Genomic DNA, 27,114 nt, shown 5'->3' with positions numbered 1-27,114 from the left:
CCTTGATTATTTTGAATTATCCATTTGAACTTGCATGTCTCCCGTTGCGAAGAGCGACAGCTCCTCCTTGAGACCTTGTGTTCATATTCGGCTCGCGCCTAGGCAGATCTAGAAGCCATCGATCAATATCCCGACAGGTGAATAGATCGGCGCTGCGAAAGTTGTATCGCTCGATATCTCAAAAGGATATCGATCGACTCTTTTTCTGCGCCAACATTACGACAGTTGAGGCCAGAGATCTAGATTATTTAACCAGTGATACTTCACTTGAGTTAAGCGGCTGAGATCTATAGTACCATGCAAGCAACTTATTAAAGCATTTATAGAGATTATAATCTCCATTCCTGAATAAAAACCCTATTTCTAGCACTCTTTATCACATTTAAACAACCCATCATATTGTTAGTTAGAGCAACTACCTTGCTCATTTTAGGAATTGTTACTTTTTACTTTCATCATATAAACCAACATTGCCTAGGATTGATTAGTAGATTTCATTTAATTGGTTTCCTAGCGACTCGTGATTCGATCCCTAAGTACTATAGTTGTACTTCTTATTTGAGAGAGTAAGCTCTACTGGGTAATTAGAGCACTATCACTCACCTTTTCACACTCAAAGGAAACCGATTCAAAAAGGCTACAAAGGGATGACACCTGCTCCAAAAGTGACCGGAATCTTGGCCATGAAGACGGTGTCGTTATAGCTTCAACAGCTTGCATATGATCTTTAGCAATGGTCACCAATTCAAAGTGCATATCCTTCGCACTTTGTAGGGACCAAATTATACATCTCAACTCAGCTATCAGTCGGTTTGCAGATGGGGTAAACGCATCACGTCCATGAAATAACATGTTCCCTGTATTGTCTCGTGCAATCCAAGCCGCTCCACTCTACAGTAATCTGTTTCTCCAATTCACATGGACATTATATTTAACAACTCCTTGGAGTGTAGGGGTCCACCGTTCACGAGCTCCTGTCATATTATTCTTCTCAACCATAATTTTAGCGTGCTTGTTAACATCCAGCCATAATTTGGCTTCTTCCTCCTCATTATGAACCCAAAACAAAGGGGATTCCTGAGTCTCAGCATATAAGATTGAGTTCTTGTTCTTCCATACATTCCATAGAAACCAAGGCAAGGATCAAACATGTGAGGCCTCCTCCGAAAGATTATCAATGGAATCAAACAGAATGGCCATGGTCTCCTCAAAAGACATATTAAAACCCATCGCTGGTTGAGGGTATGTTGATAAAGACCACAAATCATGTGCCTTGGAACATCTGAATAATATGTGGTTAGTTGTCTCAATCTCAGCGTGACACATGGGACACAGGCTCTGCACATTCAAACCTCGAGACTGTAATCGATCAGCAACAGCTAAAGCACCCGATAGAGCCCGCCATAGAAACATCTTTATTTTTGGTAAGGTGGCTAACTTCCAAACCCTTCTCTTTAGCTCCAGCACTCGTTGCTCTTGAACTGACCTTAAATTATGCCCGACTGACTCTTCATTTGCTATCATCCAGTATCCACTCTTCACAGTGTAAGCTCCATAATTAGTATATGCCCAAATGAACTTGTCCTCCCGAGCTCCTATCGGAAGAGCTAGAATCATGTTCACCTCTTTTTTTTTGGAAATAACTCATTTAGCAACTCCATTCTCCAACTTCCATTATGGTCAATTAGGTCTGAGACTTTGAGGTTGACATCAAAGAAGATTTGCTTCGTGACTGGTCTGCGAGGTATTTCGTCCATGATCCACTTATCCAACCATACATATGTTTGCAATCCAAAACCGATGGATTTGAGTAGCCTTTTCCTCAAAATTTCTCTCCCAAATGTTATACTGCACCAAGCGTAAGAGGGTCTGAAGCCTTTCCCAGCTTCTAGGAAACTGGTTTTTGCATAATATCGTCCCTTGAAGATTCACGCAAGTAAACATTTGGGTCGTTCATTAGTTTCCAAACGTGTTTCTCCAGTAAGGCTTGGTTAAAATCCTCAATATCTTTAAAACTAAGACCTCCATTCTCTTTTGATTCACAGAGCTTGTCCCATGCAATCTAATGAATTTTCTTTTTATCTCCACTCTCATTCCACCAGAAAGCGGACATTGCACTCATAATTTTCTGGCAGTGATGTTTAGTCAGCTTGAAACAGGACATAGCATACACCGGGAGAGCCATGGCAATTGAGTTCAGGACTACCTCATTTCCCCCAAGAGAAAGCATTTTGGTATACCATCCATTCAGCCTCTTATCCAGTTTTTCTCCAATGAACGCCAGTAATTTCTGTTTTCAACCACTAAAACACTCAAGTAAACCCAAGTATGATCCAACACCACCCTCATTCTCAATACCTAAGATCTCCGCAATCAGTCGTCGCATCACTTAGTCAATACCTTCCCCAAAGGTGATTAGTGACTTTTAAAATTTATTTCATGACCCGACACTCTGCCATACAACTCCAGGCACCGTAGGAAAGCTGTGCACTCACTTAATTCAGCGCGTATGAGGAAGAGACTATCGTCCGCAAACAACAGATGCTGCACCAAAGGAAATTGTCGTGTGAGTTTCATTCCGGTGATCTTCCCAGTTTATTCAGCCGTATTCATTATATGGACCAAAGCTTCTGCACAAAGAATAAAAAGAAAAGAGGAAAGGGGATCTCCTTGTCTTAAGCCTCGCTCCGGAACAATGTGACCAAATTCCTGACCATTAAGAAAAATTCTATAAGACAATGATCTCACACACAGCATAACCCAATCAATTCATTTCCGATTAAACCCTATCTTGTCAAACAGTGCTTCCAAGAAAGGCCATTCAACACGATCGTATGCTTTTGACATATCGATTTTAATGGCAATGTAGTCGTTCTTGTAGTTCGGATTGGTTTTAAGACCATTTACCATTCCATGCGCAATTAGCAAGTTATCAGAGATGCCTTCCAGCAACAAAAGCTCCTTGAGTTAGGGATACACTTCTCGGCAAGATTCCTTTGAGACTCGAACACAGCACTTTCGAGATAATCTTATACGTGAAAGAGCACAGACTGATGGATCTGAGATCAGACATCTGTGATGGGTTTGGTTTCTTTGGAAGCAGATTCAACTGTGTTAAATTCCACTCAGACGGTAATATTCCTTCGTGGAAGAAGCGATGTACTTCTGCAGTGATCATCGCTCCAGTATGTTTCCGATGCTTCTGAAAAAAGTGTGCGGTCATTCCATCGGCACCCGGCACAATATCGCTCTTAATAACCTTCACAACTCTCTTAATCTCTGCGTCAGATACCTCTTTGGTTAACCTCATGTTCATCTGTTCAGTCACCTTACCCTCCACACCTTGAAGCAGGTCAGTAGCATCAGATGGTGATGAAGATCGGAACAAGTTTGTGAATTATTTTACTGCAATATCTCATTTTACTTTTTCTTTTGTTTGTTCCACCCCTCCTCATTCCACTAAGGCAGGGATCAAGTTCTTCATCTTTCTCAATTTTGCCCACCCATGAAAAGACTTTGTATTCAAATCTCCTGCCACCAACCAGGTATTCTTGCATTTATGTTTCCAAAAAGACTCTTCTTCCTGATAAAGCTGATGCAGCTGTAAATTCATATCATTCATAAGGCCTAGATTAGGAAATCTCTTTTTCTCCTCAACCTCTAGGTCTCGACGGAGTTTGTGGATCTGCTTATTCGCATTCCCTACATCACTCTTTTTCCACTTCGCTTTATCCTTTCGACAAGAAGATATAACCAAAGACACATCCTTTCCTGCTGATCTGTCAACTGGTCTCCAATGCTTCTTAATGATATCAGTCATTGCAGGCTGCGAAGACCATCTCTTGTCAAAGATAAAGCGACCTCTTCGAATCTGGTTGTGAGTCGTCATGCTGAGAAATATAGGTCTATGATCAGACCCTAAGCACTCGAGATACTGTAATTGGGATCGAGGGAACAGACATAACCATTCTGCATTTCCAAATGCCCTATCTAGGCGACAATGGATCCACACGTTCTCCTTGACTCCGTTGGTGATAACTTCTCTTACACCTGCCCACGATAACTTATCCTCTGAGCTTGGTATCTCTTTGATTCTGCAATTACGAGCCATATCACGGAAAGGATAGAAAGAGCTATCCATTATGTCCGGTCCTCCAAGCTTTTCTTCGTCATTCATAATTTCATTAAAATCTCCCACTAAGCACCACCCTCCATTCCGGTTCAAACCAATAGACTTCAAAGCATTCCAGACTTCATGTCTTCGTTGTAATATACAAGGTTCCAGCCTTCACCTTCACCTTCGTATTTATGATTATGTTGCTCAAACTTAAGACCTCCACTTCAAACGGACGCTTCTACAGTAGCGCCAAACCTCCACTAAGACCCACTGGGTTCACAAAAAAACTATGGTCGTAACCTGATATACCATGGATTTTACCCGTTTTTAACCATGGTATACTAGTGTTTTATTATATATTTAATCTGTTTTCTAGCCTGTTAGGTATGTTTTCAGGTTCATGAGCGTTTTGTGATAAAGTGTTGTTTTTGGAGCATTTTGGAGTGCGTGAGATGATACACCCGAGTTGACCATTCAAGACCAAGTCGGAAGTCAACATTGTGATAAGAATCGATCGATACTCATCCAGAGTTGTCGATCGAGGTAGCTGAGAAGATCCGCGTACTAGAAGATTATAATCGATCGATACACACCGGTGTTGTCGATCGATATCGAGGACGAAATGGTTTAGCCGACTACTGCACCAAGACTTCACCAAATTACGAGATTGCCCCTAACGAGTTTTTAACCTAATGGAAATGCTTAAATATTCCTGCTAAGTGTTTTTGACAGCAAGCTTTGAAAAGTCTAAAAAACACAAGTCTTGAGAGAGGCAAAGCAGAGAGTGTGAGAGAGAGACTGGAGTTTTACTTGTTTTGAGAGATTGGAAAGATTTGTTATCTCCTTTTGTATTTCTACTTTATTCTATCTATGCAATTCTTTCATCTATCTATTGTTATGAATTGCTTAGCTATGTCTGAGTAGTCTACTTGTTAGATCTAGGGTTTAAATAGGTTTGTGGAATTAGCCCAAACTATAATTGCTAAGTTGTGATATTCATCAAATAGATTGCACCCTAAGCTTGTTCTAGAGTGGCTAACTAGAATACAGATCACTAGGATCTTTGATATCTTGAATTATCTGTTTGAACTAGTATCTCCTTGGAGAAGAGCTAACCGCCCTCCTTGAGATCTAGTGTTCATTATCGGCTCCCGCCTAGGCATATCTAGAAGCCGTCGATCGATATCCTGACAGGTGAATCGATCGCGAGCGAAAGGTGTATCGATCGATATCTCTAAAGGATATCGATCGATTCTTTTTCTGTGTCAACATACGACAGTTAAGGCCAGAGATCTAGATTACTTAACCAGTGAGACATCACTGAGAGTTAAGTGACTGAGTTCTATAGTATCATGCAAACAACTTGTTAGGCATTTATAGACATTATAATCTCCATTCCTGAATAAAAGCCCTAAGTCTAGCACTCTTCATTTCATTTAAACAACTCATCATATTGTTAGTTAGAGCAACTACCTTGCTCATTTTAGGAATTTCTATTTACATTTTCATCTTTAAAACCAACTTCACCTAGGATTGATTAGTAGATTATATTTAATTGGTTCCCTAGCTCCCCGTGATTCGATCCCTAAGTACTACAGTTGTACCTCTTATTTGAGAGAGTAAGCTCTACTGGGTAATTTGAGCACTATCATAACCCAATGATCTTGTTACAGCTAACACGTGATCACTAGAGTTTTTAGTCTCTAGGAGAAACAAGAAATCCGGGAGATGCTCACGACACATCTTCTCTAGGCGTCGAACTGTCAGGTTGCTCCTCAAACCCCGACAGTTCCAACTGAACGTCATTATTAAGCATTGGATGGTTTCAGGGAAACCACCAAACTCTTCACTTGCTTTGACATCTTAGATGAGACATCCCTTTCATCATGCGCTTTACGTTTAGAGTAGCCATCTTCTCTGCTTTGTTGTCTACCATCAGACACTGAAGCATTACTTTTGCGCCTACTCTGATTACGACGGACCCATGATGATCGACTGATATTAGAGTCACGACTTCTACTGTTTCAGTTTACATTGGAGCCAGTAGTACCCATCACAAAAGTCCCATCATCAGTTTTGTCTAACTTCACCCCCTCCTCTCTATCTGCTACGTAGCCATCATCTCCCTGCCGTTGAGACGATATGAACATCTCACTGCCTGTTTTATTCAACATCTCATTCTCAGCCACTCCTCGCATTCTTGTTTGGTCATCCATAATCCCATCTCTATTTGTCTCCTTCTCTCCTCTTTCCTTTGGTCCCAGAAAACCCCGTGAGTATGATTCTGGAACTTCAGGTTGATTTGTGAACACGGCGTAGATCCAAATCACCTTCGGCGAAGGGACAACAGACATCAGCCTAAGCAACTTTCGACGTAGATGTATGTTTGGGGAACCACTTCAGAGGAAAGCAGAGAACATGCTCTCAATCTCATCCATGCAAGCTTGGGGAAGACAGAAAGCAGCTAACCAAAAGTTTGTCATACTCGTGATTACTGACTTAATGAGCTGAAACCTACCATCGTAGGTTAGAGCCTTGCTTGTCCAAGATAGATACCGCTTCCTGATTTTTGTATGCCCCGATATACTGGCAAATTTATGAAACACTTATAGAAAAGGTATTCTTCTGTATGTTTTAATAATATTTCCTTTTAAACTAGAAAAAATCATTTCTTAAAAAAACTAGTATTATTTAATTTCGGGTCCGGGAATTATGGATTTTAGCCCTGAACTTCCTAGTATTAAAGAACATTAACACATGTCAAATTATTTTAAAATATATTGATATTTTTTTGGTACTTTGGGAATATTTACATACATGAAATACAACAGTTTTAAATTTTAATTAAAACCACACTTTATTTGTTTTAGAATTGACAAAATGAAACACTCTCAATTTTTATTTATCTCACTAGAACTTCTGATCTTTTAGACCATTTTGGACATGTTTTACAATTTTGTGGTATTTTAAATTTTAATTTTTTTAAAAAAAATATGAAAACTATTGAAAAAAATAAGTACAACTATCTGTATGTTTTTTTAAAAACATATATTATGTAACCACATTTTATTTTATGTTCTACCTAAACATAAAATACTCATTCTGACAGTGTATTTAGATTATAACTCGTATACAAAGTACATTGCAATGATCTAATTTAGATATAAAACATAACCAAATTTTTCTTATTTATTCTACTCATACTAGAATTTTTTATGTTTCATTATAACTAAATAACAGTGGTTTACATCTACCTAGAAAATGTGTTGTAAAGTTTACTCTATGACCTAATTTAGCTTATTTATATTTTATAACATATTCTATTTATAATATTGTAGTCTGCTTGAAAAATTATATATATATATATATCTCACTTATTAGTCATAATTTTAACGTATTTTATATATTTCAAAATAATGAAAAAACGGAAATTACCATTTTTTGTTATCTTTCCTAAATCAACAATAAATGTCGCAGAATATTTCTCTCCCACAATGTTTTTTTTTTGAAAAAAGGCATTCATATTAAAAAAACAAGATGTGATTTGTTAGATCACATAGTTTGAGAAAGCTTGATACATGAAGTAAGCAAAGAAAGAGCAAACACAAGATGAACTTAGTACAACTCTTTAGCTGAACCCAATTAAGGTGGTGTTAGTGCGCTTGATAGGAACCTCGACCTCTACGGCCTCTTTTCCCTCTTCCACGAACTGTCAACCGTCCAATTTCTTGGTACTTTTGTGTCAGTTTGATCAGCCGACCCCCTCTTGTCATATTTCCAAATTCGTCCATTTGTTCAGTAATATGAAAATCGCTCTCCATATTTCTAAGATCTTTGATGGGTTTGGTTGACATAGGGGTCATGTATAAAGGATCACTTCTTGAGAGTTTGGAACCCTCATTCATGATAATGTCTGATGGAACATTGTCCATAACATGTTCCATCAGAAATGTTTTACAGAACACGATGGAGGTGTTTCCTGGCATGGACTTCCTGGCGGTGGACTCGAAGCGACGAGAGTTTGTAAAAACGCGAGTTTTGCCAATTTGGGAAACAAGGGTGTCGTTTTAGAGTGTAAAAAACGTTCGCAGAGAGTCATAACTGGATTAAAGTGGCAAGATGTGTTGATATGAGGCGCACGTATAGTACCATGTATAGAATAACGTCACAAGACAAAATTAATTTATCATAATCAAACTCACAAAGGTAGATAAGAGGGTGGATCTATTACCAGCTTAGGGGGGTCAGTTGACCCCAGTTAAATTGCTAATTTCTTTCTTGACTATAGCAATTGTCTATATATGAACCCTTAATAAATATGTGTTTGACCCCGTATCCGTTTTTAACTTCCTACTATTTCTTAAAAAGACACATTTTTATTGTTTCATCACAAAAAGGAAAAATTAATAATCGGAAGACATCTAGTTTCTATTTTTTCTACAGAATATTTATTGTATTGTCTTTCGTTCACTGCAAACGAAATCATGTCCATGTTTCCAAGTATAAACCTTTACAAAAGTGATATTTTTTATTTTAACTAAAAAGATTGTTTATTGCATCTTTTCAAAATGAAGGTTTCAAAACTAAATATATTTAAACAAAAAGTTATAATTAAAATAAATTTGTCAATATTTTTAGAAGATTTTGAATTAATTTATAAAAAATATTATTTTATTTTATTTTTATTTAAATATATTTATTTTAGTTAATATTAAAAATATAATGACCCCAGTAAAATATATTTCTGGATCCACTACTGTCCACTACAAACTTCATACATACACGCATAGAAGACTGATTGGTACGTGTTAGTTTCTTATGGTTCTACTCAATGTTGATGCAAACAACTTTCTTAGCTCCAGGTGCAGAACAGCTTGAACCATTTGAAACTGATCTGGTCGGCGACAAGTTTGGTCCACCACTCAAGTTAAGCTTCCTAGTAACCGAATGTCCCTGAATACACCAGACCAACGGTGTCAAGACTCAGACAAATCAAAATTAAACTTGTTAAACATCAAACGTGCTAACATATTCAATTGTTAACCCTTTCCCACCATAGTTGTTATGTGTACTACTACTAAATGAAGCACTTGAATTAAAGGTGTTTGGTTCGGGAAAATACTCAAATAGTCAAATGGCCTAGGGAAGAAGGGATCATCAAAAGGATATCTTCCTCCAAACAAACTAACTCTAAATTCTCTAAAATTTCCGAACCTAACAACAAATGGATCGCCCATCTTCACACCTCTGCAGTCTTTTTCAAAAATTTAGTAACCTAGTTAAGCACTTGACATGGCTTAAGAACTCTCCCTCAAATCAACGTTCACAGTTCTTTTTTTTTTTGAATGAATGTTAAATTTTATTCATGCAAAAAACATATTTACATCAAGTGTAGCTTTTTATGAATCAAAGAAATAATCTAAAAGCCTAAAGGCCAGATCCCAAAACTAAGGCTCCACCCTTGTGTCAAACCAAGTCATAAGGCCCTCGCTGAGTTTGCCTCTGCCTTGGAGTGAAAGCAACCAGAGCCGAACCGATTTATCTACAAATTTCGCCAAAAACTGAGCTTCTTTTGCTTGTTCCCCATGTCGTCGAGCATTGCGCTCTCTCCAAACTGAATGCACAGCTGCTTGAAAAGCATAACGGACCAGGAAGTTCTTGGTAGGAGTTAAACCAGGACTGGTGATTATGGCAATGAACTCATTCCAATCAGTAGTGAATCTGGCTTGCAATAGACCCTCAGCAAGAATTTTCCAGACCTGTTTAGAGTACCTGCAACTGAAGAACAGGTGCTCACGAGTTTCTTCAGCTTCATTACACAAAGGACAGGTTGTATTTATCCCAGCGTTCCATAGGCGCATTTTGTCTCCCGTTTGTAATCTGTTTCGCACAGCAATCCATACAAGGAATGAGAACTTAGGTGTCGAGTGAGTAAACCAGACTCCTCTGTTCCAACTGCAGGTTTGGTGGCAGTGTCGAATCTGTTCCCAAGTTTTCTTGGCAGAAAATCTGTTAGTGAATTTTCTATCAGCTTGCTTCCATAAAGTGATATCATCTCCATGAGTCTCAGCTAAACGGAGCATCTCAATGTCATTTTCCACTTCATTTAAGATACTGATTCTGTGCCTTCTTCTTCTACGGCGTCTACCGAGAACCTCTGACACCAAGGCGTTATCAGTAATACCCAAATCAATGAGACCACGATCACCGAGAGCATCTTTAAGACAGCCATGTTTGGACCAGTTATCATACCAGAAAGAGGTATGACTGCCGTTGCCTATTTCCTTCTTTATAAACTGCTTTGCAAGATCTCGGTGCTTCAAAAGTTTCCTCCACACCCATGAGCCAGAGTTTGTGCTTCCATTGACTGACCAGAAGGACCCTTTCCTAATTAGGTAGCAGTGAATCCATTTAACCCATAGAGATTCTCTTGCAGATGAGATTCGCCATATTAATTTCAGGCAAAAAACAGTGTTCATTTCCTTCAAAGGTCTTATTCCTAGCCCTTCTTCATTCTTGGGTAAGCATAAATCTTTCCAGCAAACCTTTGCTTTCGATGATTGAAGCTCTGGTCCTGACCAGAGAAATGCTGAACAAAGGCTTTCAATCTCCTTCATGCAGCTGCTTGGTAAGGAGAATGCTTGGAGCCAGAAGTTAGTCATGCTTGTGATGACTGAATTTATGAGTTGCAGTCTACCGGTGTGGGATAAGAATCTTCCGGTCCAGGAGCGCATTCTTTTCCTGATCTTCTCCACCAACGGTAGGTAGTCTGCAATGGTCATACGCTTAGTGAGTAGGGGAAGGCCCAAATAGCACTACAAGAAAAATGCGTTTTAATAGCAGACCACGATAGCGTTTTTTCGCTTTCTGCTATAGTTATCCGTTAATTTTAGATATCGTTTGTATTTTTGGAAACGCTATGATAGAATAGTATATTTAAAAACGCTATGATAGCGTACTTTTAATAGCATATTATTAGAAACGCTATCTTTAATTTTTTAACTCTCTAAACCCTAAACAAAGTTTTAAACCTTAAACTCTAAACATAACTTCAAAATCAAATTATTTTAATATCAAATCTTTAATTTAACCTCAAACATTAAATATAAACTCAAACTATTTATTTTTTAAATAATTAATCTTAAATTCCAATACCCTAAACCTTCAACCCTCAAACCCACTTTAATATATATTAAACTCTGATAAAATAATACACTGATAAATTTTAATTCAAATTTTAAACTTTTAAACTTTTAAACTAATTTCATTTACTATATTCTTTTATTTTAAACATCTTAACTAACTTCATTGTACTTCAAACCCTAATCATACCCTAATCATAATCCAAACCCTTATATAAAATTGAATAATAACTTATAAAATTGAATCATAACTTATAAAAATTATAAAATTTTAAATCTATATTTAGAAACATTAACCCCAAACTATAATTAAATTAGTTATATATAAATGTTTTTGTCGAAATTATATATAAATATTTAACTTAATTATTATATTAATGAATTACAGTTTTTAATGGATTAATTCTGGCCCTTGATGGATTTCAATCCAAAGGCCAGAAATTAATGTTTTGTTAATCTTTGTATCTTTTTCTCATTGGTCAATCTCTCAAACACAAGGATAGCTATCTTAACCATTGATTATTTTTGATCCTATGGTTAGCAATCACAGATCTCACATCTCTATCTCTTCCTTCTCTTCTTCTTTCACTCTCTCTCTCTCTCTCTCTCTCTCTCTCTCTCTCTCTCTCTCTCTCTCTCTCTCTCTCTCTCTCTCTCTCTTTTCTTGGTTTTGGATCTAAAACTAATCTCTTCTAATTCTTCTTTAATCCTTTGAATCTCTATCTTCTTCAATCATCACCACAAACACACGACCTCCCCACCGTCCCAGCATCACAACCACCACCACATGGCCTCCATTCGTTCTCTGTCCCAACACCACCACCACCACACCTGACCTCCGTTCGTTCGTCGTCCCAGCATCACCACCACCACCACACCTCCATGGTTCGAACTCTCTCTCTCTCTATATATATATATATATGTATCTCTGCCTCCTCTCTATCTCTCTCTCTCTGTTTTTGAACTGGTATTCCCGATTTGGTTTAGGAATGGAGGAGGCAAGGCGAAGAAGCTGTTGTGTGGAGATGGCAGAGGAAGCTCGTGGTGGAGGTGGAGGTGGATCCGGGAAAGAAGAAGAGAGACAGAGACGCGAGGAGGAGGCGAAGACGAATGGAGGAGGAGGAAGACGACGGGATGTACATGGCGGTGAGATGGTGGTCCGCCAGTGTGGATTGCAAGATGAAGAAGACGATGAAGATGGTGGTGGAGAGGCAGCTGCATAGGTTTAGTTAGTCATCAATTAGGTTTAAACTTGGTTTAGGTTTAAGCATGGTTTAAGTTATTGGTTTATTTGGTTTTGTCTTTTTTCATTTAATTAGAGTTTTTATATTTTTGTAAACCAATTTAATTATAAATTATTTAATATAATAAAAAATTAAATATCTGAACGATTTTAAATTTTAATTATGTTTTTAATTTTTTAATTTTTTTTATTTTTTATGAAAGAAATAATAACGAAAATTATACGCTATTAAAGAGTATTTAATTGCAAATAGAAAAGCGCTATCCTAGCGGGAGAAAAGATAGCAGTGTTAAAAACCGTTATCTAAAGTGCTTGACCTATTATCACGGGCGATGACACAGCGTTTCTTAAACCGCTATCGTATCGATAGATAGCGTTTTTTGTCCGCTAGTAAAAGCCATTTTTCTTGTAGTGTAGCGGACTGGGAGCTGCCCTGACGCCAGAGGGAAGCTATTCAATCCAGACATTACTGCGAATTCTTTAAAAACTTTAAGAATTCCTTCGATAGAGCTTTTAGTTCCATCAGTGAACACCATCAGATCATCAGCAAAACACAAGTGTGTTACCTGAATATTCTTGCATTTAGGGTGATAGCCAACCAGATTTCTCTCCACAGCTTTGTCTAGCATGCTTGACAAGACGTTCATGCAGATGACAAATAAGTAGGGGGATAAGGCGCAGCCTTGCCTTAATCCTCTCTTGCTCTGGAAGTAACCAGCAAGCTCTCCATTTACCTGGACTGAAAATGATGCTGTAAAACACATAGTTCAACCCAGTGTACAAACTCTTCAGGGATATTCAGTGCCCGCAGAGTATTTAACAGGAAGGGCCAGTGCACCAAGTCAAAAGCCTTTGCAATGTCTATCTTCATTGCACAGCGAGGTGAGATATCTTCCTTGTGGTAGTCTTTAACAATCTCAGTAGCTAACAACAGATTCTCCACGAGAAGCCTATCTTTGATGAAAGCTGATTGATTATAGGAGATACACCGGGGAAGAGTACCTTTTAATCTATTCGCAATGATCTTTGATATGACTTTGTAGAGAACATTGCAGCACGAGATCGGTCTATAGTCTTTCATCTCGGTAGCAGTTTCTGATTTGGGAATGAGCGCAAGGATTGTTGAGTTGATACCCTTGGGCAGAAAACCCTTACTGAAAAATGACTGAACTGCTATAGTGAAGTCCTTGCCGATGACACTCCAAGAAGCTTTAAAAAATTCTGTGGTGAAGCCGTCAGGTCCAGGAAATTTGTTACTAGGCATTCTGAAGACCACATCCCGTATCTCCTCCTCGGTTACTGGACGGGTGAGCATCGATCTCTCATCATCTGAGCATCGGAACGGAAGAATTTCTTGAAGTTCTGTGACTGATCTGTTCTGAGTTTCTGGAGGTTCATGGGAGAGAAACTCATGGAAGAATCGCTCAGCTTCATGTTTGATTTCTTCCTGAGTTGTTGCCATGTTTCCAGATGAGCATTTAATCTCACGAATCACGTTTTTTGATTCTCTCACTTTTGCAGCATTGTGGAAGGTCCAGTTGTTTCTGTCTCCCACATGAAGCCAATGAAGTTTTGAACGCTGCTTTAACATCTTCTCCTCGATGTCAGAAATTCGCTGCCATCTTTCTGCTGCAACTTGCTCAGCACGCATATTTTCTGAGGTTGGTTCCTGGAGTGTTTTCTCCTGTCGGTCACAGAGAATCAGGTAAGCTTCCCTGACTTTCCTTGATAATTCTCCCAATTTTGCCTTGCTGAGACTTCTGATCAGGGGCTTTAAAGCCTTAAGAGACTTAGAAAATCTGAAAAGTGCAGAAGTAGATTGGAATAAAGGCTGGCAATCTTTCCAGTAGTCAGCGACAGTGGTGAAAAGCTCAGGCATATCTGCAACTGCGTTTGTGGATTTAAATGGCTTCTTCTTTCCTACTGCATGAGTTGTCAAGTGGAACCGACCCCAGAGATGGTCCGAGCAGCCTCTGGCCTCAAAAACTGCATAGGACTGAGTACGATTTTGAAGCCAAGATTCGTTGACTAGTATGCGATCCAATTTTTTGCAGATGATCCCATCATCTCGCTTATTACACCAGGTGAATTTTGGTCCCTGAAATCCCATATCCAGGAGCCGGCAGTGCTGCACAACATCCTCAAACTCTCGCATACCCAGAGTAGACAAGCCAGAATCTTCATATCTTGAGTGTTCCTCACCAGCGAGGATTTCATTGAAATCTCCCATGATAATCCATTCTTTATTTTTGAATATAGGGGAGTTCTGATGAGCCTTGATATCTCTCCAGAGCTCCTTTCTCTTTTCAGCACTGTTATCAGCATAGACAAATGAGCAAAAGAATTCCTCCTCCTCTCCTTCAATCTGAACAGAAACAGTGATAATCTGATCAGTTTTAAATACCGGAGTCAGTCTGACCTCTGAACTCCATACTACCCATAACCTTCCTCTTCTACTAAATTCATAATTATTCACAAACGACCATCCTGGAAAAACAGAAGACACAATTTGTGCCGCCTTGCTCTCCTTCACTCGTGTTTCAATAAGACATCCCAATTTGAAAGCATTACTTCGAATCCAATTTCTGACAACGGTTTGTTTGGAGGGTTTGTTGAATCCCCATATGTTCCAAAAGAAACCTGTCATTGAGAGAATTTGCGAGTGCTTCGTTTGCCTGGGTGGCTAGGTGTTTCTGAATCCTTGCTTGAGATCTCAGGCACAACTCGATGATTGGTTTTTGAAAGCCTTGGTAAAGATGGCCGCAGAGCAGTCCCATGTAAGGTGCTTCCACCTGCTGTACCAACTTCTTCATGTTTTCCACTCGGTTCGCCAACAGCACCATCAATCGTAGGACTGATAATCGCTTCCCCTGATTGCTCCTTATCACCCTGAGATTCCCCATCTTCTGTTCCAATGTTAACCATAGAATTTCTCTGCTCCAGATTCACTAGATCTCCATTGTCATCAATATCATTGCGAGCTGAGTACCGCGAGGGCGTCGCAATTCTCACATGACCATATTTGAGAGATTTATTCGGACTTCTGTTGGCTTTCCCCGGTGAAACATCAGACCAATCTGTAACCAACTCACCCTCTTCTATCTCCTCTTCCCTGACTTTACTAGGCTGTTCTACCGTCACTAAAGCAGTGCTCTCTTCTACCAGACCTTCCTCAGACCGAGTGATAGCCCCTGGAGTCTGAGAAGTGACCTCCACTGATTCAGTCACCACTGGCAAAGACTCCTCTTCATGTTGCAAAGAACCCCCCCCCCCCCCCCCCACAGTCTCCACTGCTTGCTTTGGAGTCTCTACCACTTGCTCTGAGGTCTCCTTGTTACCTTTGTATCTTTCTGCTATTATTTCTTTTACTGACTTTGAAGTCTCATCCTTTTTGTTCATGACACAAACTTTCTCGATATGGCCCCATTTTCCACAAGTGTGGCATCGGAGTGGTAATCGAGGGTAGCTGAATTCCACGAGAAAAGATTTCCCATTTTTTGTAAAGGTGATCTCTTTTGGAAAGTCCTTTAAGAGATCAGCATTTACAAACACTTTAGCTACCTTGAAATCCGAGCATGCTGCTGTTTCTGGATGAAGTCTAACAGGGAAGCCCACTGCACTTGTGATGAAGCTTAAACCTTCCCAAGAAAACATGTGCATCGGTACGTTCTTTAGGTGAACCCAAAGCGAAAGGAATTTTGGCTCTGGTTTCTCTTCTAACTCCTCTAGAATCCACTTTGTTACCACCAAAGGTATGTTGCCAATATTCCACATCCCCCTTCGCAGTATTCTGGCTCTCATGTTTGAGTCTGGAACTCGGAATTTCATTGTTGTGGCGTCAACCTCATAGACATCTAACTTCCCCGCTTGAGACCAGATCTTGTTCACAACAGAGTGGACTCTAGCAATGTGCGGTGCTGTGTCGAGAAACTTCCCGACCAAAACATCATCCCAAAGGAGTTTTGTGTTCTTCACAACCTCATCAGGGATTTCAACAACAGATTTCCCCTCCAAATTCGTGATATCCAGCTCGTATTTCCTCAGAACCTTCTTCTCTTTTGCCGCATCAACCCAGGATGTAGCTCTTGGAACAGCCTTGATTAGAGGATCTGAACCCACTTTTGTCTCATCATCTCTCTGTGTCGAACCCTTTTCTCGCACTTGACCATCACTCGTATCCAAATCTTTCTCTGTAACAGCTTCGCTCTGTAGACTCGCGTTTTCTCGAACCTCCTGACCCTCGCCGGAACCCCCTGTGGGCCACGGAAGAATCGGCGGTGACGCCGAAATCATGGAACAACCCTAGTCGCCAACCCTAGTCGTTCACAGTTCAATCAAGCAGATCTCTAAGGACAACCTATAAGGAATACAAATTCACCAAGAACTTGTCTCTGACTTAGTCTTCTTCTGAGTATGCAAGAATCAGCCAATACGTACTTCTTATCCAAACCAAACACCTAATAACATAAACTCTCAAATAAGAAGAGATTACAACATGAGAAAAGAAAGAAAATAAATCAAAATGTACACTCACTTGTTCAAAGTTCTTATTTCGACCGAGATCATATGGCAATTTCAGACTTGTTTTCTTATCATGTGTCTATTCACAAATCCATACACGAAATAAAACTTTAACCATGTGATGTATCAAAACCGGAATGTGAAGGAATAGTACGAAGATATTCATAGAGAAAGAACAAATTGATTACGTTTGATTTGTGTCTGAGAACAAAAAAAAGAGGAAGACGAAAAAAATGGAAAACACCAATTAAGAAACCAAGATTCTCTAAAACCCTGATTGATGGGTTGAGAAGCTTTGGGTGGAGAAGATGACAAACTGAAAGAAATTAGGGTAAAACTTAAGTACCTCTCTCGTTTTTTATTTTCTTTCTGTGTTGTATACACAAACAATATTGCCTAATCATCGATCTACCATTTGACACTATTTCATAAACTATTACGAACTGTGCCTAAAAATTTATTACTCTGATACCCTTATTCCAAACCATCATCTTCTTCATCACTTCTAGATTCCTTCGCCAACGAACCCACTGTCTCTCCATTTCTTTCCCTTTCCTTCTCCTCAGCCTTCTTCTCCTTCACTGCACTCGCTTCCGGATCTCCCTCCACCACCGCCGAATGTCTCCACCAAGCTCTCGACGCCCAGCTCTGCCACCACATCGTCTTCCGCAACCCCGAGCTCCTCTCCCAGCTCTCTTTTTCTCCGCCGTGGAAATCTCTCTCCTCTTCGGGAGTTGCGATTTGTTTGTGAAAAGATTATGTAAGTAGGAAAAAAGAAAGATAATAAGGAAATACCAATACTAATTTGCTAGAAAATGGTAGATTCTTAATATTGACTTGTTTTAGGTATTTACAGCAAATCACCTATATACTAAAGCACAAGTAATTTGGCAAATAAAAATTTGACATTTGACAAAAAATCTTATAATTTAAAAAAAAAGAAATAAATGCTGAAAAAACAATTTCATTGATTTCTATTTCTTTGTTTTAAATTAAAATTAATATCCCTTTAATCTCTCCCACTACACCCATGATCTTCTATCTTAAAACCACTAGTTTTTTTCTAGCCATTGTAACTCTTAAATTATTTGCAAGAACTCAGATTGATTCTCTCTGAAATTTCTACAAATAACCAGATAGATCAATTTTTCTAATGATCTTATATACACTGCCAAATTTTCAATTCTACATGAATATCAAATTAGTTTATTGCTAAGCACTTAAGCAGTAGCACAAAAAGTCTCTCAAAAGAATTTCTTTCAAGGAAATGAGAGAAGAAAGAACATAAAAGCTATGGATTACTAGGCGTAGGAGCGTACGGAAAGGCAAGGCATATGAAGAATAAAAGTTGAGGTATGTGAAACTAAAAATGCCAACTCAAATCAATTTTCTTTTGGATAAACCTTTTTCTCCACTAACATACTCATAGCTTTTTACTCTTTTTGTTGTTTTACTACAAAAAAAACTACATACTCCATTGGAAAAAGGTAAAAGTAAACAAAACTCTCCATTTGGACTAAATTTTCCATTTGCTGAAATGTCTCTATTTGTTGTTGTGGTGATAATTTATTGAAGGAGAGTAATAGAGTCTCATCCTAAAACACATGCAATAAAGACCATAAATTTCTTGAGAATCACCACAAATGGTGTAATGAAAACTCGGGTGATAAAAACCCAGAAAGTTTCATGTTTAGATCAAGGCCTAACCTGATCATATATGTTTTTTTCTTATTCTTTATATCATGTGTTCATAATATAGAAATGTGGTAATATTAATTTTGTTTACTTTAAGATCAAAATATATATTCTTTTGCTTTTATGTTACTTCTTTGTAGACTATTTTAGAAACTAAATTGTATATCATTGAAAATGAAGGAATGTAAAATAATATTACGTAAACAGAAATATTTTTAGGAGAAGGTCAAAATTAAGGTTATTTTAATAATTTTCTATACAGTAAAAACAATCAATGAGGTTGTTTGTCAGACATGTTTTACTTATTCTATAAAATTGTTGACGAAAGGAATCTCAATTTGTTCGTGTAGACCCATAATCATGGACATGTAAAACGAGCTCCTCGCAATAATACACCCTGTAGCTATATCAATGCTCAAAGGACATAATAGTTTTTTTGAACAAGTAGATTATTAAGTACTGATTGTATATAGTATATATATCCATAAGGTATAAAATGATTAATCTACTAATCAACGTAGACTGTTTTGTTTTTTCTTTTCTTAAGGGCCTTCCATTTTAGCTATAATTAACATGCTTATAAATCAGTTGAAGAGTGAAGATGGTGATACTAAGAATCTTCTCAGCAATTCTTTCTTTCAGCTTCAAGCTAATGGTGTGCTATGGCTGATATCCAGGTGCAATAGCATTAGTAAATACAATATTTAATAACTATAGTAAAAATAATTAACCTAAGTGATGGAAATGTGGTCTGGTCTATGCAGAAGCAAATTAAAGCTTTGGAAGAAGTGAGAGACCTTGTGATCAAACTTTATTAGCAGGTTAGATTCTTGAGAGTTTTTTAGTTACAAAGTTAGAATCTTACTATACAAAGCTTATTATCAAGTTATATTATACCTGTAATTTTAGTTATATATAACTGAAATTTGATCTTCTTTGTAACAAAACAACATTCCCATGCGTAGCATGGAGTCAAAACTAGTTGACTCTAAAACTTAAGCACAACTCTCGTTTTTTATTTTCTCTGTTTTTTACTTTTTTCTTTCTTAATAGCATAGATTTCAATTACGAAATATTATAAATTTCATAACTACACTTTGTGTAGTAGCACAATTCAATAATACCATCAATAGAAGGACATTTTCATAAATACATCAAGCATTAATGGGTGAATTACTAAACTGAACCTTGTCTATTCTTCTCAACCATTGTCTTCTTCTCTACTCTGTAAAAAAAATTTCCGACGAGAACAAAGTGTCTTCTCTCTCACTGCAACGAGCGACGGCGACGAGGTCAAGCGATGGCGACGAGATCGAGCGACGGCGACGAATGCGACGAGATCAAGGATTGTGACGAGATCAAGCTACTGCTACGAGATCGAGCGACGGCGACGCAATCGAGCGACGACGACGGGAGACGACGAGATCAAGCGAAGGCGGCGAGATCGAGTGTATTCTGTCTCACAAAGCAGATGAGATCGAGACTCGAAATCTCAAAGTGTCGAATCCTCATCAAAAATCACAAGTTGTAAGAGAAAGAGTTTTATAACCCCTTTGTAAATCTAGATTTCAAATAATTTTAGAATTTTATTACGATACCACATATGGTTTGACTATATACATCCGATATATTTTGATTAAGTGATGGTTCATTAGCTTCCATATTTTATTTGTTGTGTAGTTCACGAGACTACTCTCAGAAGAAGCGAGTGATGCTACTGACGAAATGATGGAGCAAGAGATGACTTTAGCTAAATTAATGTAACTTGTTACCTTTTAAGCACTGAAAGTTTTGTCCTTTTATGTTGCCATTCATGTCTTGCTGTATGTGTTCATTGTGAGATTACTCTGTTTGACAGATCATGTGGTCAATTATCATAACTAAAGGAGGTTCCTTTTTCTAATGTGCATTGAAAGTTTTGCCCTTTGTGAATAATACGTTTAGTTTCTGTTTGTGCATGTGAAAGTGTTTGCTTATGTTAGCTAGATTCATGTCTTGAAGTGTGTGTTCATTGTGCGATTAATTACTCGTTGATTGATTTTTGTTTTCACAGGCTAGGGCTTGTTGGAACTATTAAGGTAACATTCTTCGTCTCTTTCTGTTAAACTGGTTTGGTAAATTCATAGCATGGAGATATGTTGTTAGAAAGCTAATGGAGTTTTTTTGTTGTCGTTAATGATGATATGTAGGATTGGGCTAATGAAATATTTAAGAGGCTGGAGGATCAAAAGTCAACCAGGAAAAGAAACAGGATGCACTTTGGCAGCCTGCTTATACATTTCTTGTAGACAAGAGGACAAGCCACAACTATTAAGAGTTTATAAAATCATTTATAAATCATTTATAAATTTTATAAGAGCTTATAAAACCTTGTATCAACCTTCTATAAAGTTAATAAACACACATAAATATTTTTATAACTATTTATAAAAGTTTATAAAACTATTTAAACTTGCCTTGGGGATAGCAAAGAAGCAAACGCCCCACGTGGTGTTGTAATAGAGTCTCTGAAACTTCACCTGAATAATAGTTGTTTTAATAATTATAAGTTTCTATAACTTTTATAGCTAATTTATAAATTTTTATAAATTAATTTATAAAGTTTACACACCATTATAAAGGATTATAAAAACAATTTATATGGGTATGTAAAATTTTTGAAGCGGTGAAGCCTTACTTGCTGTCCACATGTGCCTCAGAATCTGCCACGTATCATCATCTCTTTACAAAGCCTTATAAGGGTATGTAAAATTATTTGTAAAAGTATATAAGCCATTAATAAAGGCATATAAAACAAATTATAAAATCTCTAAACCATTTATAAATGTATACTATTAATAAGGGTTTATAAAACGTTATGAAAGCTTATATTCAATTTATAAGGGGTATTATTAGTATTGTATATATTTATAAATCAACTAAAAGAGTCTATAACCATTTAGAAAGCCTTATAAAACAATTTATAATGGTTTGTATAATAACTTATAAGGGTTTATAAGAGTATGTAAATAATTTATAAGGGTTTATAAAAATAATTTATAAGGTTTATACACCAATATAAAACAATTTATAAGGGTATGTAAAATTATTTGTAAGATTATATAAACCATTAATAAAGGCATATAAAACAAGTTATAAAATCTATAAACCATTTATATATGTTTATAAGAAAGTTATGAAAGTTTATAAATAATTTATAAAGGGTTTATAAAAAGTTATGAAAGCTTATATTCTATTTATAAGGGGTATTATTAGAGTTCTATATATTTATAAATCAACTAAAAGAGTCTATAACCATTTAGAAAGCCTTATAAAATAATTTATAATGGTTTGTATAATAATTTATAAATAATTTATAAGAGTTTAAAAAATAATTTATAAAGTTTATACACCATTATAAAGGATTATAAAACAATTTATAAAGGTATGTAAAATTTCTGAAGCTGTAGAGCCTTGCTTACTGTTAGCATGTGCCTCAGAATTTGCCATGTATCATCATCTTTTTACAAAGCCTTATAAGGGTATGTAAAATTATTTGTAAGAGTATATAAACCATTAATAAAGGCATATAAAACAAGTTAAATAATCTATAAACCATTTATAAATGTTTATAAGAAAGTTATGAAAATTTATAAATAATTTATAAGGGGTATGTATACTATTAATAGGAGTTTATAAAAACTTTATGAAAGCTTATATTCAATTTATAAGTTATGAAAGTTTATAAATAATCTATAAGGGGTATATATACTATTAATAGGAGTTTACAAAAACTTTATAAAAGCTTATATTCAATTTATAAGGGGTATTTTAAGAGTTGTATATGTTTATAAATCAACTAAAAGAGTCTATAAGCATTTAGAAAGCCTTATAAAACAATATATAATGGTTTTTTTTTTTGGTCAACATATAATGGTTTGTATAATAATTTATAAGAGTTTATAAGGGTATGTAAACAATAATATAAGAGTTAATATATTGTATATAAAAGCTTATATGATTCATAAATATTTATAAAGATTCAGAAACTGATTTATGAAATCTTATAAACTAGTCTATAAGATATTTTATTTTGATTTAAAAGAATGTATAAATTGATTCATACAAGTTTATAAATTGATTTATAATACTTTATAAAATATCTATCTATAAGTTAATTATAAATATTTATAACTAATTTATAAAACTTTGTAAATCATTTGAATCTAGTTCCAACAGAGTTTGTACTTGCAAAACTCAGTTCTTGTTAGTCACTATTAACATAATATGACAACATCAAGACTTATCCATATCTCACTCTTCTATAAAAAAAATGACTGAACCAAACTCACTTACACGTCCAACCAATCTCTCCAACTATGCAACCAACTCATAAGAGAGATACAATTGTTTTAGTATAAGAGATGTCTTAAGAAGATGAAAGAGAAGAATGTATTAAGAAACATACTCTGCAACTTTTATAAAGCGTTATAAATAGTCATTCTTTAATCACATAAACTACGTTTTTGTTGAGAGTCTCTCTTTCTTCTTCAAACAGCTCACCAACCTTATCATTCTTCAAAATCTGAACTCAAGCCAGTCACATATTATTCATAAGCATCAACACTCACTTCCAAAAAGAAGATACAAAAATAACATGCTTTCGTAACTCAACAAACTGATGCTCAATTTACACTGCTTCTATAGATATTATACACAAAACAAGACATAAAATATGAATCTCATAAGTACCAAACAGAACATTACAATAACAAAACACCAACATTCACCTCATATATTGCATATACTAAACCTTGCTAAAAAATAAATAGTAGCATTGTATTACCTCAAGAAAAAGAGGTACTTGATATGCATATCACCACACATATTCTCCACAGTATCCTTTAAATCTAAAAGCTCACATCACACCTTTGTAATTCCCTGTAACATTACCAGATCAATCAAGAGAAGAAGTAATCATGGAATAAATTTACTCTTAGGTTAATAATTTCTCATGAATTAAATATATGTTAAGCTCTATGTCTTTTGATTGCTAACAGATGAACAATAAGACTTGAAATGACCCAATTTATAAAGTCTTATAAATTTTAGATTTCAAAACTTCATAAGAAAAACTTCTGTCTTATTTCTCAGAAACAGATCGATTTTGATAAATCAAGCTACAATTACAGAAGGAGACGAAAATCACCATCTATTATCCTCTTACCTTTGTTAGTGTTTCTTATGCGTCGGGAGAGAGATCGTCTTGTTCGTCTGAGCTTGTAGAGTCTGTCAGTTTCACTGGAGAACTCGTTAGCCACGTCACATCTCGCCGGAAAATTCGTCAGCATCGTCAGATCTCGCCGGAAACTTGTCAGCGTTCGTCAAATCTCGCCAGGAACTCTTCAGCATCGTCGGATCTGGCCGGAGAACTCGTCAGTGTCGTCGGATCTGGCCAAAGTCATCGAATCTGATCGGAGAACTCATCACCACCGGAGACTCTTCCCAGATCTGATCACGTTTAATATGAATCTCATTTTTAAGAAAATGTGGAGAAGAAATGGTAGTTTTAGGTTTAATTAGTTATGGGTATAATAGTATTTTGTCTATTAAAATTTTTAATGGTAAAATTGGTTAGTGTAAACTTGAAAAGTGGTATCATGAAAGTGGTATTTTTGGCAATTTCCCCTAATTTTAATTAAAATTAATTTAATCAATTTAAAGATACAACGGTATTAACATCAATCTAAAACTTATTTTCCCAACTAATTCTCTGGAAGCTCTATTGAGACAATTGAAAGTTCGGTATGTCCTATTTTCCAAATTTTTATATTTTTTTGTCAGCTCTCTTTATTTGTTTTATATAGAATACTTGTGAAAATTGTTGCAATTGCAGAATATTTGTGACTGGTTGATTATGACATATTGCAGCGGTTTAGTAATAAATTACAAATATAAACATACTATAACATTATAAAAATATAAAAACATACTATTGTAATAAAATATAATAATTAATAATATAATATGATTAATAGTAATATTATGTTTATTTATTTAATCTTTTAATTAGTTGAAAGTTATAATTTTAATATTTTTTGAAGATTTATATTAAAACTTTTAAAAGATGTTTTGCTTCGTTTTATATATGTGTATATCTTTATATATGTAAGTATGTATGTATATTATTTTTTAATTTTAATGAATAGCTAGTTTAAAGTTTTCTATAAAAGAATTATGATATTTTTTTTTATACATAAAATGGGTATATATTTTTATTTATAATATTTCCTTTTTTTATTTTAATTTAAAAATTTTTAATTTTTTTAAAAAAATAATTTTATATTTTTAATCACCTGCAACCTCAAACGCTACCTAGACCAGTTTTTGATTTTAAGAGATTCGATGGTTTAAAAAGATTTATAACGGTTTATATGATTGGTTTATATGATTGTTTTGAAATACTGTCAACCATCAAAGTGTTTGCCGAGAAACCAATCGCATCCTTAATCCTCAAGAGGTCTGGTCGTATAACGCCGAACATTGTCTATAAGCCCATTACGATAATTTTGGAAAGTGAAAAAAGGCTCGAAGCAAAGGTGATGGGTTGAACCAATGGGCTTTGAGTTGATCATCAACTGGTCGACATCTGATTTAGATCCTAGTACATTACCGAGGGCTCAAGTCAACATATTCCAGATATGCATAATGCATGTATCAATAATCTCGCCAATTGAGGCGTTTTATATATTTGGCTTCTTACGTGGAAGAACGAGAAAACTGAGGAAAAGTTTTATATATTTGGCTTCTTACGTGGAAGAACGAGAAAACTGAGGAAAGGGGTTGGAATAAAAAATAATCCCCTAGTCTATATTTGAGAAGTGATTTGCCACATGTCTTCTCTACAATCGTTTTAACAAAAAAAATTGTGACGTGGCTATTAAGATTGATGACATGTCATATAGTTAAATATGACATGGACAGTTACATTTAATGCTGATATATATTTTTGAAATTTTTTGTAAAATATGGCAATAACTCATATATTACATTTAATATTGATTTATATTTTTGTAAACTTTATAGAATATAGTAATAACTCATAAATCATCACTAAAATAAATATATTCAAATATGACATTTAGAATTTCGAAATATTATATAAGTTTACTTTTATAATTATAAAATTTTTATTATCTAAAAGTTTCTAAATTTTCTAAATTAAAAAAAAAAATTAAATCGTAATATCATTAGTTTCTTTTAGATATCTGCAAATTATGTAAATATTATTTAGTTTTAATTTTTGATAACTATACAATTTTATATGATTTTTAGTAATTTAGTACAAGTTGATTTAATACATTTAACCAAATGAAATAAATAATTTTTTTTTATCTAAGATTTTAAATTTATAAATATACATATATATTCTTAAATATAATTTAAAATAAAAAATATTTTCTCTTAATTTTATGCTTAATTAATGGTATTTATATTAATTATCGGTAAAACTAATAAAATATATAATATTAATAAATTACATTTTAAAATATAAAATTTAACTTTCAAAAAATTCATCACTACACATGGTGCATGAAAACACCTAAATTAATAATTGTGACATGGCTACTAAAATTGATGACATGTTTTAAAGATTAATATGACATGAAAAATTATATTTAATGTTAATTTATATTTTTGGTAAAAGTTTTAAAATATGGTAATAACTCATATATTACATTTATTGTCGATTTATATTTTTGGACTTTTTAAAAAGATGATAATAACTCATAAATCATCATTAAAATAAATATATTCAATTATGGCATTTCAAATTTCGGATTATCATTTAAATTAAAAATATTTCAAAAATATATACATATTTTTAGAAAATTATAAAAAAAAAATCATAAAATCAAATTAAATCGTAAAATCATTAGTTTCTTATATATATCTACAGATTTTATAAATATTTTTTAATTTTAATTTTTGACAATAAAGCAATTTTACATATTGATTTAATATATTTAATTAAAATAAATAGATAGGAAAATCTACCTAAGATTATAATTTTAAATATATACATGCACATTCTTAAATATAATTCAAAATAAAAAATTATTTTTATCTTAATTTTAATGCTCAGTTAAATCAAATTTGTATTAAAATATTTATAAGAAAAAGAAAATTTATAATATTAATAAAATAATTTAGACATTTTTCTATAAGATAATAATATTTCTAGAATATAAAAGATTGATTATACATAAACATATATAAATTATCTATCAAATTTTAAAATATAGACTTATATATTTTATCAAAAACATATATAAATTATACATAATATATTTATGAACCTAAGGTAAACTAAAAATAATGTAATTAGCAAAATCGTTTTATTTTAGTCTAATTAT

The 27,114-nt window shown here is 35.0% G+C and overlaps 2 long non-coding RNA genes across 2 annotated transcripts; both read left to right on the top strand.

Annotated features, from left to right (window-relative positions):
* Positions 1-11,621: 11,621 nt before the first annotated feature.
* On the top strand, positions 11,622-12,641 carry LOC108846018 (uncharacterized). Its single transcript, XR_001948589.2, has 2 exons — positions 11,622-12,144; positions 12,247-12,641. It is a non-coding gene; the product is annotated as an uncharacterized LOC108846018 (long non-coding RNA).
* Positions 12,642-20,045: 7,404 nt separating this feature from the next.
* On the top strand, positions 20,046-21,024 carry LOC130509747 (uncharacterized). The gene is made up of 4 exons (XR_008943714.1): positions 20,046-20,245; positions 20,399-20,478; positions 20,772-20,796; positions 20,908-21,024. It is a non-coding gene; the product is annotated as an uncharacterized LOC130509747 (long non-coding RNA).
* Positions 21,025-27,114: the final 6,090 nt, after the last annotated feature.

Source organism: Raphanus sativus, chromosome 3 (genome assembly GCF_000801105.2).
Source record: "Raphanus sativus cultivar WK10039 chromosome 3, ASM80110v3, whole genome shotgun sequence".
Classification (NCBI taxonomy): Eukaryota; Viridiplantae; Streptophyta; class Magnoliopsida; order Brassicales; family Brassicaceae; genus Raphanus; species Raphanus sativus.
Note: the sequence above shows the minus strand (reverse complement) of the source record. Positions and strands in the feature narration are given on the sequence as shown.